This window comes from Ascidiella aspersa, chromosome 7 (genome assembly GCF_963924565.1).
Source record: "Ascidiella aspersa chromosome 7, kaAscAspe10.2, whole genome shotgun sequence".
Lineage (NCBI taxonomy): Eukaryota > Metazoa > Chordata > Ascidiacea > Phlebobranchia > Ascidiidae > Ascidiella > Ascidiella aspersa.
This window is the reverse complement of record NC_139453.1, coordinates 24,096,870-24,111,624: the sequence shown is the minus strand read 5'-3', so window position 1 is coordinate 24,111,624 and position 14,755 is coordinate 24,096,870. Positions and strand designations below refer to the sequence as shown.

The 14,755-nt window shown below is 37.0% G+C and overlaps 1 non-coding gene across 1 annotated transcript; it reads right to left on the bottom strand.

Moving 5' to 3' along the window:
• Positions 1–4,132: 4,132 nt before the first annotated feature.
• Trnaa-ggc (transfer RNA alanine (anticodon GGC)) lies at positions 4,133–4,207 on the bottom strand. Its single transcript has one exon. It is a non-coding gene; the product is annotated as a tRNA-Ala (tRNA).
• Positions 4,208–14,755: the final 10,548 nt, after the last annotated feature.

Genomic DNA, 14,755 nt, shown 5'->3' with positions numbered 1-14,755 from the left:
GCTAACGCAGGGATGGGCCTTGCATAATCAAATTGAATTATATCATAGGTTCATTACGTAGGATGGCAGCTATAGTTTATTCGTTATTTTTGTGTGCGCTATGCATTGTCAGTTATCGATGCATGCCTTGTTCACCTTTTTACGCAACACGCCTGTTTTTCTATCTAAGCCGCCGCCATTGTAAGTGTGTTGTTGCGTAATTATAAACTCGTTATAATGTTGTTATATCGGTCGAACAATGCAGATTTAAAACCGCGTTTGAGCTAAACTAAATTTATCGGCATAGCTGTTCAGTCATTTGCAAAATTACGTCTCTTTTTGTTAAGTTAAAGGTCAACTTTACGTAAGAGAATATTCTTCTCTCGCAAACTATTCTCCAAGCCTATAAACAGATATATTTATCTCTCACACTTACAGAAGTTGCGCCTTTCTGAAGTGCATTTCCGTTTGCAGCTAACCTGCAGTCTGGTCCTATATGGTTTACGGTGTTTGATCAGAGATATCACACCTAAAATAACCTGACCATTTTGTTTGTATTCCGGGCAAAGTTCCCGATGATTTTAAGGCCACGTGATGCCGTGATGCCTTTTTTTTACCTTACCGACCGCTGAGGTATCGTCACATGTTTATTTGGGTTAAAAGCTTGCAATAGTGTAACTTTTTAGTTTAACCTTTACGCCAAGGTTATCATGTCTGTCACTTAGGGATTACTTTAAAAATGGACAAGGCGTTAATTTTGTTTTCGAGTTTAGCACCTTTTAACTTTCTTGATTTCGGTATTCCAGAACGATAGATTCTAGGCATTGGACTGACTGACGGTTTTGCCTTTTTACACTAAATTACGATTTTGACGGCTCTACTTCTGCATTGTAGGCTAGGCTGTACATTTCTTGTATTCGCATGTTGTTAATCGCCGGTGTAAGTATTTTTACTTATCAAAAATGAAATACTATTTAGACAATCATGCAGTTCGACTTTTATATTATAGCTTAATCAATACTTATCTTCGATATTGTGTTGTAACCTTGGTAGTGCTTATCCAACTAAAACAACTTATAGTATTACAGAATAGAGCAATTCGAATTTTAAGCAGCACCCCTCCCCAAATACTTACATTCCCATAATACAAGGTTGCGGGGTAAACAAAACTATTTCCAAGTCGGCGCCTCCACCAACTCAGGAAGAAAAACCATAGGATTTTTAGGGCCAAAATATTGGGCGAATTTAGAGATAAATATTAAACTATTACCATACAAGTGATTTGTTAAGGCAGTTAAACTAATGTTGTTGAACTTTTACCACGAGGGAACGTAAACACAAAATCAAAACAAACCCGAGGCAAATGAAATGGTTAAATCAGCTAACCTGCGAAACAGGAGCAATAATGAAGTATTTCACACAAGATAAAAAAACACTAGTGAAAATTTTAGGTACAAAAACACTGCGTGCAATCAGTTCTGCATCAATAGTTGTTATTAGGGATGCTCAAAGTAGAATATCGAATCCTTGGATTCGAATCCAGATGGGATTCGAATCCAATTCTGCCATTTATTTCGGGTAATTGGAACCGATATAATTTAATGTTTTACCGCGGATTGTTGCGCCTAATTGCACAAACGCGTGTGGTAAGTTGGCCTGTCGCCGCGGCGACCAATTTACAGTGCTTGCTTTAAATGTAACCTTGTAGTGCACTGTCAGCGTTTTTTCGAGCGACCAATTACCGCGTATCGCGATAACGTTCGTCTAATAATTAAGTGTCAATCAAGCGTTATTGGGCGAGCGGCTAACGTGTAATGTCTGGTTTGCAGTTTGCAATTTCCCTAAATGCGTTAAGTTGCAAAAGTAACATAGCGTTGCAAAACGTGCTGGCCGTCCACAAAATGCGCTATGGGGTTACTTAAGGTCAACTTTAGGCCAATATTCAGGGAAATTATGCAGTTATGCACCACGTAATTGTCAAGAATTCGTTATGTCAATAATAACTTTGTATTCTTTGCAGTACATCATATGACTGCATAGCAGATCATGTTAGTCAAAAAAGAAGCAATAATACTTAATAATGCCTTCAAAATCAGGACCGAATTGCTTAAGACTTTTATGTGCAGTGTTGCATTTGCTCACTTTTGGCAAAAATATAAGTTTTGGACACAACCTGGACAGTTGACAGAACTTTGTTAAGAATGTTAAACATATGAGAGAGTTTTTTTATTATAATGTTCACATGTTAGAAAATTGTTTGGGCTATTTTTTGCTGTGATTGTGGGCCCTGTAGGGTAGATTAAGATTAATCTCTTCCCCAAACAAAATCGAGGATAAATAATTTAATAAAAATATACTAGGATTCGCTATTCTGGATTCGTTATTCTAGATTCGAAACCTATTATTCTAGAATACCTTGGGATTCTACTTTGAACATCCCTAGTTGTTATAAATCATACCATTTATTTCTCAGGCAACCTTGGATTTTACGTGAAAATAAAACGTTACGAAAATCAAACTGAATAAAGTAAAACAATGCAGTGAACTTGAATGTTGATAAGGCAATTACAAACAACAGTAAAGTATTAAAACATCGATTTTGCAAGAACAAACAAAACGCTAAAATGTGTGGACAGCAAAGGAGCAGGGTCAAACAAAAAGTAACAGCGGTCAATAAGAGGGATGACGTCATATGTTGCATTTGAACGTCCATTAGAACACATTTCGTTAATACAAGTTTTAGGTTGGAGAGGTGTTAGTTTTAAAACAAAAGCGACATTAGAAGGATAATAAACAAAAAAACGCCTTAATGTATTGTTTAAGTTGCGATAAGGCGCAAAGATGCCTTTCAACTAAAACCATTTTATCAAAATGAAACATACTACAACCCTTATGAAAAAAATAGAAATTATGCACCATTGGTAAATAATACAACGCGTGGCGTGTTGCCCCACCCCCTGCCCCTCAGTTCACTTCCATCAACAGGAAAGTTGATAAATGTTTCGCATCACGGAGGGACGATTGTTGGTCGCTCGAAGCAATCCAAGATCAGTCGAACTTCATTAGCGAAAACGCACTCTGTTCTCCTGCAAAACACAAGATGAAAATTTAAAAGCTGATGAAAGTGTTTTCAATTGAAAAAAAAATTCCAACCCGTCACATCTGTTTACAACAATTGTAATAGCCCATCTGATGTTGTTGTATTTACATCGGGGGTAAATTAAAGAAGTGTTGTTAAACTGGGTCCGTAGGTGAGTTGAGACCCAACCAGTCACATCTGTCGCCCACAATTCATCAAGAGTTTCCATATCAACAACCGTTTTGTAACTAAATTTAAATTAGAGCAAACATATTACTTTAGTTATTTTACTTGCTGAGAATGTTACTTCTTATACATTAAGGCTATTATGTCACACTGTTCGTATTTGTGGTTTTATGCTGATTTGCATAATGACCATATTTCCAAAGTACCCTTAGAAGAGACCACCGATCAGTGTTTCTTAAGTTTTTACGTCATGGTGCACCTGTAGACCTCTAAACACGTGGTGGCGCACCTTGCAAGCGATATCAATTGAGTATACTAAAGCTTATATTTATAATTTCAACGTTACAAATGCAAAATGCACAAAACAATCTATTTACATCACAGCGCCAAGTTGCACACAATATTGACAATCGCCATTAACATGCTTAATTTAGTGCCATACATTTGCTCAGGGATGCAAGCGTCAGGTTTTTAGAACTAAATCTAGTTTTTTATATTTTATCTAATATTTCTATTTTTTTTTCTTCAAAATAAAGAAAACCGTTTTTTATTGACAAATATAGCTTTATATCTAAAATAATTACAATATCGAAGGACATCTAAAAAAGTGACAACATTTTAAATATTTTTTAAGTTATAATTATATTTCACAGTCCTAGAAACTTGTACTAAACATCAATGTAGCTAAGTACACTACAGTTATATTTTTGAAGGTAGTTGCAGGGTTTGCCAAATAATTTAAACAATAGCTAAGAAGAGGCACTGTGCATAATAACATTCAATACGTGTACGGAGCTAAATATTGTATACATGCACACCGAAAAGCCATCGCAGACTCGCCGAATCTGTTGATCTATGATGCAAGCAGAGCAGACTAGAAAAACAACTAGCCTGCAGTGAGGTTCGAACTCACGACCTCCGGTCAAGCCGGGACCGTCGCTCTACCAACTGAGCTATGCAGGCTCAGAAAGGAGCAAGTCGAGAAACAACCATGCGCCAATACTTGCACATTTTGTTAGTACAAGCAACTTCACACTGGGGGATCATCAGTCCGTATCAATCAATGAAAGACACACAAACATATGTGTTTAATAACATTTGTGGTCTGGCCCCTACTATTGATACGGAAGCCGTAATCGTTGGTCATAAAGCAACTTCCGAGGGGCTAGATCACAGTTGTTATTAAACACATATTTGTGTGTGTGTCTTTCATTGTATACATGTAGTCAGAGATGTAATTTTTCATAATTTACATTGCAAATGTGACAAGCGAGATTTTTAATATAATATAATGATTATTCTAGGTTTATTCTGCAAAATCTAGTTTTTTGTAATGTAGGCTTTTTAAAATTTTTTACTGGCAATCCTACATTGAGTGACTTTATAAAAAAGTGCTACCAGATAAACTGTGAGTGAAGATGCATTTTAACATAGGCTGTTGCTATTAAAAGTTTATGATTAGAATAATATATTACTTTTGCATTATATTTCTATGTTTCGTTCAGGGCTGCCGAGTCGGAGTCGGACTCGGGACTCGACGAAATGTAAGTTGTAAAAGTGTAATAGCAAATGGTGAAATATTTTTAAAAGAGTAGGGCTACCATATGCCTGCAAGTAAAACGAAAGTAGATTTGTTACGTTTGAGAAAAACGTGCCATATCCAAGTATTGCATTCAGCTTCAAAATTAACACGTCCTTTTCTGAAACACGGATACTTCTGGCGTAGCTCATCAGTAAACAGAGTTTTCCTTTTCAGCATTATAATGTACCTATTGTTGTCTAAATTTAAAGAAAGCTTCTGCTGAGAACCACCTGATGCCATAGACAAGTGGTTCTTAATCTTTTTCAGCCGTGTGCCCCTTGGTAATTTTCCCATGCCTTGCGCCCCCCTCTCTACGAAAAGCACTTCGGCATTTTTAATTATATATCACTGAGACAACTTCAAAATAGTGAAGTTTGTCGTCGGTCGCGCAAACGCGAAAAACATTGGGTTTAATTGGCGCTAAACTGTAAATTCAGGAGGATTTTAGCATTGGACACACAATAAATTGCTCGTGCACGAGTTGATTTTGACAAAAGTGTCGTGAGGGCATTCACTCCACAGTTGTAAGGCTGCGATGTCAGCGCAAATAAAAATGTAAGCGCAAAAATTAAACTTTGTGTTGTCGTGTTTCAAAACATGTGATAACACACAACAACAGCAGCAATATTGCAAAAACATTATCGATTCGCGCGAAAAAGTTTGAGTCCCCTGTTGCTAGCTTGTTATCCAATTAAATAAAACATGGATAAAAAATAGTTCGAACGGTGGATGGATTTTATCGTTTATCTATAAGTTAGCAAAATTTTAAATAGGGCCGTTATACCTTCAATGATATGAAAACATGCAATGGCACTCAAAGAGACTTTGTGCTACAAAAAGTTTACATCTAAGTAGAAAAGATTCGTTTCGCCGTTTGAATGTTAAAGTTGCAAAAAACAGAGTTTGTACAGCGCTGTAGGAGTGGTGTACAACACAGCGAAGCCATTGGAATTATTGCAAAAATTAAATATTAACCTAAACTTAGCGCAAAAAAAAGTATTAGCAACTAACTCAAAATGCGAAAAAAGAAGACATTTGGACATTTTTGAGCGTCCTCGGAGGACCATTGTTTTCTTGAGAACAGTGGACAAATCCTCCCAAAAGAGGACATATGGCAGGCCTACTGTGCAGTCAGAGTTGGACTCGGGACTCGGCAAAATCGCACATTTGACCGGAGTCGGACTCGTTTTTTTTTTAAACGACTCCGCAGCCCTGGTTTTGTTGCTTAACTTCCAAATATATATATTTTAGCGTATTTGCTGTAACCTCCTAATCATTATTGTAATAGTTTATTCGCATTATTACTAGTTTACTTCGGATATTCAACAACTTGTCAAAAAAATATTTTTTAAATTTGTTTCTAATATCAAAGCAAATAATATCCCGGATGTTATTAACATGAACTCGCAATATTTTGTTCAAGTTGTTTCGTCCCATCAATGGACCTACTGTTACGCCATAATCGCACAATGCACATTTTGTCCGAGGTACAAACGTCACAAAATGACGCGAATTGAGTCGAAACCGTGTTTATATTTGGTTGCGCATATTTTTGTGTTAATCCTGACATTCTGGGCGAATTTGGTAAAAAAACGTCAATAAAGTGCGGGGCTGTGTTAAAATAATAAGCTTTACTTCCAAGTAAGATTTCTTTTATAAACGCCGGAAACAAAAAAGTTTATGTCAAGTGTTTAGTGTTTTTTATCTAAAGTTTCGTAAAAGATTTTTATACTGTTTGCCGCATGTAATTTTTTTACATTTTGTAAAAGTTCAAGAAAAGCATATTATAACATGAAAGCTCTCATGCAGCTAATCTTTCTACAACTTCCAGCCCCTTATTTACATTTCATATATTATTTCGCCGCTAGTGTGCGCTATTTGTTGCGTTGGAGTTGGATAAAAATGTTCAAAACTGTTTGAACTTGGTGACAAAGGTTCAAAACTGTTTGACCTTGGTGACAACCTTGACTTCTGGTGAAACATTAATTTGTTGTTGTTACTCACGTCAAGTCCAAGTTCTCTCAGTTTCGATCTGATCACCTCCTCGCCTTCCTCAGTGAAGTCACAATGTTCGACCTCCAACTTCTCGATGTTTGGGAGGACGCGAGAAAGCTCAAGAGCTCCATCGTAGTTGATGCGGTTCTCATTCAGAAGCAGCTTCTTGATCTGAAACAACAAATTGATGAGCGAGGTTAGATTTTAAATGTGAGCCACAAATGGCGTCAAGGCACCAAATAGCTCCTGGTGATAATGTTCAGCACCTTAATGTCGGATTTCATCACTTACCGAAATGGCAACTAACTGATAATTCGAGTTTTTTTAGATATAGCAGTGAATGGTAATACATCGGGAAAAAGAAGTGAAATATGATTCAAAACAAAATAAATATTCAAACAACCAAGTAGATAGTTTAAATATCATGAATGTGAAGTGACATACCGAGTGGTTATAATATGTTACAGACAAAAATAGGTTTTGTGTGGCCACGTAAAAATAAACACTATTGTATGATATTTGTTTTATCAGTTTGGTGGCTTTGGCGAATTTAAATTTTTGTGTTTGTTGCAAACTTAAATGGCCTCGAAAGATCACAATTTGACAACAGCAACATTTTCTTACTGTGTTCCCACCTAAGCATTTAAGCAAATACTTTTTATATTGAGACATAAAACTTCAGCAACTGCGAAGTTCCTATTTTTCTTGAGGTCAACGAAGGCCTAATTGAAATCTTAGTGTGTAATTTATATAAAAAAAAGAAACAAATTTTTCAAAAGAACAAACTTAAATTAAAGAAAAATACTTTTTTGTTAAATGCATTTATAATTCATTTCAGTTTGACATTTGTTGAACTGAAAACAGCAGGTTTAAGTCCACTTTGATTTATGAACTCATCAAGTAATTGGCCGCCCGAAAAAACGCTGACGCCGCACTACATGGCTACATATAAAGCAGCACAGTTAATGTTTCGCCACAGCGATAGGCCTTTATCTAAGCTTGCCACCCACGTAAACGTAACTTTCTGCGATAAACAAATAAAAACCAACCGATATTCTACTTTAAACATCCCTATACTGCCGGGGCAAAAAACGTGTCTGAAAGCAAAACGTTACAAGAAAGGTTTACAGTCATAATAACTGGCAAGTGATAAAAGTGGTGACATTTTGGTTTTGCAATACCTAGCTAGAGAGTCGTTCCCGTAGCCAGCCGAAAATGTTTTGTGTGGTCAAATATTTTGAACTAGTGGGAGTATTTGGTTTGGTGCACCGCCTATCGATGCAGAAAAAAACAAGACACGCTGACTAGGTAAAAGTTGAGGCTGAAGCTGTTACCTCACTGCGATAAATCGACTGTATATAAAACATAAACAAATAACTTTTTACTACGAATCCGTAATGAAACTACGATTAAAATTCCATTATTCGCTTCCCGCCAGCGAGGCTCGTTACAACTTCGCTTTTTCCAGTCCTCTGCCGTATCGAAGACAAATAAATATGAAAGCTCAAACCGTTTCGAGCAGCAACTGACTGAGTTTTAGCGCAATACTTAAAACCATTCAGATAGCAGAAACAAAATGACTAAAAATATTAAAGCTACATTACTAAAAGTACAGCAAACGTAATAACTATATTGTCTGTGACGTAACAGTGTATGACAATTGAAGGTGTGGCGTGCCTGTGATTGTTGTGGAACTGTTCATAAATGCTACAAACAAATTAATTATTGGGAGTACAATATTTATCTTTTGCGGGGGGAGGGTTTTAGGTCTTTTTTCTTGGCCCCTGTCACTCCCTGGCTACGCCTATGCCCGTGGCCGCTCAATTACCGCTCCGTGGCCGAAAACCCTGGGTTAGTTACAGAAATATTTTAATTAGTCAATGCAGTATTTATAAACTTCGCAGCATTAAGATATTAAAGTTGTTACCCTAGCTTGCACGGCAGTGGATACATATTATTGGTGAATTTGACCCATTGGTTAATTATTATTATATATTTAGGACGGTCTATTTACTGGTGCGATGGTTTATCACAGCTGACACTTTGTGGGTGAATCGGTCGACACAAAAAACATTTACAATTAAGGGCACTAAAGCGGTGGAGGTAAAGTAGCAAACATAATAACATGCTACACATTTTTCGTTACGTTTGTTTGGCTAAGGCACAGTTTAAATTATTATCTGCATGCTGAAGGTGCAGTAGCTAAAATCAAAATTGTGACAAAAAATAAAACAAAATTTCAAGAAATTCCGTTGGAAAGGTAAAGTAATGTGACATAGGTGTAGGTACAGTTTAAAATCACTACCCACGTTTCAAAGGTGCAGTAGCAAAACACGACTATATATTATCTTTGATAAAAATTACCAATATTATCCTGACTAATGAGTGTTGAATGAATTAACAAATATTTTTATGGAATGAGCTATTCACTCGGCTAATAAAGTTGTTTAAAATAATGTTTAATAACTAATGGGTGTATGTGCACCTAAGAGAGCCGAAAAAAAAACACATTTTATTTTTACTTTTTGCCAAATTTTAAATGGAATAATTCTACTAAATTGTTTGGCTACTGTACCTCTGACTACTTTTTGAGAATCAACTATAAAAACAACCTACTTGGCAATCTTTGTTCTTGATGGCTTTGGTGAGTGGACTGATGTCTCTGATGCCACAACCCTCCAACCACAACACCTCCAACTTGTGAACAATCTCCGACAAACTTTCCACTCCGGCGTTTTCGATTTGGTTGCCGCGGAGGTAAAGCAACTTGAACTAATTCATAGAAACATAACGTCATGAGATTAAATATTTCCATTCAATGTTTCGTTGAAATAAATTATTTTGTACAAAAAGCGAAACAAAATTTCGTAATTTTGGACGAAAATATACAAGTACCAAAAACACCGCAAAAAGTTTTATTGTTTGTTTTAAGGTGACGTCAGGGAAGGTACAGTTTAAATTATTACCCGCATATGTATTAGATATTTGAATCAATTACCAAATGTTTTTAATAATGCAGTAGTTATAAACTTAAGCTATTTACCCGACTAAAAAGTAGTTCAATTAATGTTTAATGACTAATGGGTGAGGGTATGTTCGCAAGCAAGCCAAAAAAACTTTTTACTTTTATTTCCCAAAAAAAAAAGTTTACAACAAAACAAATTTCAAGTAATTTTGGCCGAAAATTTAAGGTAAAGTAGCAAAACATAGCAATGTTTGATTTACTGCAGAGGTGTACATGTTAAAGAAAACACAAGTGTGGGCGGCCGTACGTTGATACAAATTTTGTTAACTCAATAAAAGTTGGTTTGTGAAACTGACCGAACAGTACACATGTTTTTAAATATAGTCTTAATGCGTCAAGTCTCTAGTAAACCTCTTGCCATTTTGAAACCCTTTTTCCGCTTCGCGCGATTGACGTTAATCAGTTGCAAATGCAAAGGCGTTCACTTTGGGTCGCGACAATCTTAAATTTATGTATAGCGGCGTATTTTTGTTACGATTTATGGTTTGCATAAGCATACAAAGGGAATGTGACATCGCTGCCTCTGGTTTTTTCACACAATATTTTTTGTCAATATTTATTAAACGTCACACAGGTCCAGGATTGGGCTTGTACCTTTAAGACAGTGATCGGCAAACTGTGGCCCGATGTGCACCTTTTTGCAATTTTTAGTGGCCACGAGTCATTTTTAAATATTTCGGTCATATCATGTATTTGTTGGGCTGCGGTGGGCCGTGTAATAACCGAACATTCATTGTACTGTATTATATTACGGGTGGTTAAGAGTTTTTGTTTTGGCTCATTGTTGCATCACAGGGCAACCAGGCCACCCCCACCCCTGCTGATTGACACCAACTCGCCCGACTGTGGCTTTGGCGAGAAATGTAATTAGTTGATGCAGGACAACTTGTGTTAAGCACCACTACTAAGCGAAATGTTACTTAGCGCCAGTTATTTCTTTAAACACTAAGGCGCAAATACGTTCAACACTACACAAATAACAAGGTTAATCGAAGTCACGTTTGAACTCGTAATAATGACTCTTTGTCCCGTTTTAAAAACATCGCCATTACTGCAGTGGTAAATAGTTATGAGGTTTAGTTTTTAACCTAAACGTTGTTAATTAAAAAAAATGTTTAACCCAGTGGTTGACGCCTTTGAAAAAGTTTATTGGACTTGTGATGTACCCAACGATAAGAATTTTACTTTTTTGTGTTTATTGAATTGTTTGTATTCGAAAATTACAAGCAATTACTGCAGTTTTTGGTAACAATAAGTTCAATTGCAAATGTCTTACAATAATATTTTTAAGCAGTGTTTTTTAAGATGTTTTCAGGGAGCGCAACGTTCCAATGAAGTTTAGATACGAAACGAAACCATTGCGGACGCCCTTGGAAAATAGAAACGACCCACTATGGGCGTCACGCAGCACAGAACCTCTGGTACATATGGTTAACTTTGTAAATGGTTTAGTTGTAAATTTACAATTATTTTGTCATTATTTGCTGTTCAGTCAGTAACTATAGTGTTGTTAGGTGAAATGCGGTGTTTTGTTTGTGGCGCTAAGCAACCTGCGGTCAAACGTCTCAAGCACAAAAACACCAGAATACGAAAAAAAGAGAGCGCGAGGATTTTTAGAAAAATGGAAAACAGTCAGGCCATAGAGCATTTTGACAAAATAAAACATTGATCGACTTCCAAAATATTTATTGATGAGTTCAAATCTTTTAAGTGAGTCTATTGCTTGTCACGAGCAAGGTAAAGTCCATGCAAGTCCATGCATTAGCTCGTTCGTGTTATGAAGGGCAAAAATCACCAGCGACAGCACCTGCTCTAATAGCATTCAATCAGCTTAATGAGCAATACAGCAAAAGAATGGGCGATTTATGGAGAAACGCTCACGCTCACGCACAGAAGACCGATCTGCCAACTGTTGGTTGTGTGAACTAGGACAGCAGCATAACGGAGCAGACATCCGTTCGTGTCCGCTATAGCGTAAGGGGCTTGGTGCAAACTAAGTTTGTTGCATTCGGAAGCCCAGAGAGTCCGAATGCTTTAGGCATTTATGATAGTATTTTAAAATCCCTTTTAGAAGTGGGTATGAGCTAGGAAGAGATTACGTCAAGGTTAGTTGGCTTTGGCTGTGAAGGAGCTAATGTAATGGTAGAAAAGAAAGGTGGCTTTCACGCTTATTAAAGGGTTTGCAGCCTAGCGTTGTGGTTGTCCCTGCTTTGCACATCGTTTGCAACTTTCCTCCAAAGACGCTATAAAACAGAACAAGCTATACGAAAGTGTTCTTGTCCTGTTAATGGGGCTATACTATCCTTACCATAACAGCCCGTAACAGCGTCTAAACCTTAGACGGGCTTTTGAGGGCCTCAATCAATGTGCCTTAATGCCCACGAGAGTTTGTTGCACAAGATGGGTCGGTCATACTCTGCTGTCAATCAAGAATGTTATACGAGGGTACAGCGCAATCCGCGCTCAACTTGGAGATCTTACAGCAAAGGAAAGGGTAAAGGAAATTATTTTTCGGTAAATTTGAGTGGTGATTTAAAACATAGAGCGGTAGGTTATTTACGGCCGATGAAGAGATCTGATGTTATGTCTTTATAGCATTTACTTGCCGATGTGCTAACCCCGATTCATTCGTTATTGCTGTGTCTACAGTCTGACCAGGTAACCCTGGCTTATGTGAGGGAAAAGTTTGATATGACATTAGATGTTCTTCGCATTCTTGAAGAAAGGTAGTTTTCTACAACAAACGTATACTTCAGTTTACATCGATAATTCCCAAGACTGCATTTTTTAAGTTAGTAAATTCATATTTTTTAGAAATGGTGTTAATCTAAACAAATATTACGAAGAAGTTAATTTCGAGGAAACATTTAAAGGGGAGAAATACGTGACATGCCGATTAGTGAACAGGTCAGCAAATCTCAAGGATCTTTGGCTGAAAAAGTAATTTATGCGCTACAAAAAAGATTTTCTGTTGGAACTGACAGCTTCGTATCAGCCACAGCGATTGCAAGCTTCCCAAGATGGCCTTCGTTTGACAAAGAAAAAATTCGAAGTAACTGGTTATGGAATAACTACAGTTTTAAGTTTGATTATTTCTCATATTTTGCAGTATTTGGAGATAAAGAAGTGCAAATGATCTGCACACACTATTCCACATTGCTCGTAAGCATAGGCGCCGAACTTTCGAAATCCCAGGGCGTCTTTTGAAACAGTCTTTGAAAAGGTGAATCCCGAAATTTCAACTTAGGGAATTCCCCTAATTTTTGTCAGCTTAATCCCTAATGACGTCATAAAATAGTGACGGAAATGACGTTATAAAATAGTAAAGAGAACGACTCATACAAGTCAAAAAAAAAAAAAAAAAAGCATTCCATGTTTACGGTCGACCACACAAGCAGTGTTTTTTATATTTTTATATAAGTTTGGCGTTGAAAAGCTTTGTTCGGAATATTACGTCTATTTATCGATTTGAGTGACCAAACGTCTCAGCATATTGAACACTAGGAATTATGACTCTAGACCAGGGGTTCCCAACCTTTTTACGATCTCGTACCACTTGGGGCACTCTGTACTGCCACGCGTACCACTTTTTTTAGAACAGTGGTTCTTAACTATTTTTCTGCTGCGCCCCTTTGGTAATTGTCCCGTGTTTTTTCTGTAAAAGTTAACTCTTCGTGGCGCGAAGAGCGAAATAAATTGCGTTTATTTGGTTTGTATGGGCTAAACTTTAATTTGGGAGACACACAAAAGTTGCTCGTGCTCGATATATTGGTTTACATCGAGCTGATTTTGACAGACATATTGCGGTAATCGTGTTTTAAAAAGTGTTATGACACACAATGCGAAGGTTATTTACTGCAAATAACATTCAAAATTGGCGCAAAAATGTCTGAGTTCCCCCCAATTAGTGTTGCGCAAAAAGAAGTAATTCGTAGTTCGCGCGAAACGCTAAATGTTTAAGTAGTTTGTTGTTAAAATTGACAAAACACAGTTTGTGGAGAAGGTGGATCTTCTTCAACTATATCATACTGTTCTGACTAAACACAGCCAAATAGGCTGACTAAACACAGTTCTGACTAAACACAGCCCAATAGGCGGTAATAAGTAGCAAATATTCTCCCAAAATTTGAGAAACTATATTAAACATAAGCAGCCTCGAAGTTCGCAACTCGATTTTTTTTCAGTTTCTTTTCTAAACGTGTAATTTTGATGTTATGCATAGGGCGGCATACAAGCATATTTAATACCTATCGCAACATGGAACTGAATAAATCAGTATAAAAAGTTAATTACTGGAAGGTAGACCTTGCGACTACCTAATAATTGCTTGGCGCCCCCTAGGACCCACTGTCCCACAGTGTTGTATGGCTTTTTAAAGCAACTGTGCTACTGATTGACATGACCTGTATGTTACGTGTTTATCAACACAGTAAACACCTAAATTTGTTAATTGTCACAAGCATACAATCTCAAAGTTCCACTATCATTAGGAATTATTACGAATTGTTCAATAGGTTTTAAGACGGCGATTATTCTTAAGTGTTTTTGTATTTCGAAATTAATGTAGTTATTGTCTGTTCCTTTCTATCTTTTTCAGGTGTACATTACCACGACTTTATTTCGGTCATTTAGAGCATACAATGTTAATGTACCCTGTGCGTGCGAGCAAAATTCGCTGCCCGAAGCGATGGTCACTCGGGCGTGATAATTGGGCGCCCTGTCCCGCGTACTGTTTATTTAGCAATTTCCTGCTAGCCTCGTCTGCGGATCTTTGAACGACTGATAGGCTTTTGTGTTTCTAACTTACCAACTTGGCCAGAAATAGAATTGTTAGCGTGATGACTTTGCTAAATTGTATTGCTTTTTCTGCTATATATTTGAGAACGATTCGGTTCTAATATGCCAGTTT